This window comes from Sinocyclocheilus anshuiensis, unplaced genomic scaffold (assembly GCF_001515605.1).
Source record: "Sinocyclocheilus anshuiensis isolate Anshui unplaced genomic scaffold, SAMN03320099.WGS_v1.1 scaffold1312, whole genome shotgun sequence".
NCBI classification, from domain to species: domain Eukaryota; kingdom Metazoa; phylum Chordata; class Actinopteri; order Cypriniformes; family Cyprinidae; genus Sinocyclocheilus; species Sinocyclocheilus anshuiensis.
Window position 1 is genome coordinate 570,283 of NW_015544237.1, and position 813 is coordinate 571,095.

Consider the following 813-nt stretch of genomic DNA (forward strand, 5'->3'; position numbering starts at 1 on the left):
AGAAAAAAAGGAATATCTGAAAAAAAAAAAAAAAAAAAAAAAACAGTGTGCAGAATGCATCGGATCATTTATGAGTACGAATCTTGAATAATTTGATTCGCAATAGCAGCGATAATCCTGTAGGCGGAGCTACAGGTCATTCAGAAACACAAAATTATTCATTCTCACTTGATTTCATGATTATTTACAGTTGTTCACTTCGTACCCACTTTACATAAGTGACCCTGGAGCAAAAAAACAGTCATAAGGGTCAGTTTTGTGAAATTAAGATTTATGCATCATCTGAAAGTTGAATAAATAGCTTTCCATTGATGTATGGTTTGTTAGGATAGCACAATATTTGGCCGAGATACAACAATATTTGAAAATCTTTATTACTTTGAATACATTACGAAACACTGCTTCATGAAGGGTCGAAACCTTTTTCGAATCTTTTAATTCAAAACGAGACTTTGGATCATGTATCGATTCAGATTCCGATTCAGATCGGGACTTCAGAGCAGCTTTGTGAATCTTTTGATTCAAATCTGGAATTTGGATCGCGTATCACAAATCATTTGATTCAGATCGGGACTTCGGAGTGTGAATCTTTCGATTCCGATCGGGACTCTAGAGTGCATCTCGCAAATCTTTTTATTCAACTCTGAATCGCAAATCGTTTGATTCTGATCGGGACTCCGGAGCGCGTATCATGAACGATTCAGATCGGGACTTCGAAGAGCATATTGCAAATAATTTTATTCAATTCGGAACTTTGGAGCGTGAATCGCAAATCATTTGATTCTGATCGGTACTCTGGATCGCGTAACTCGA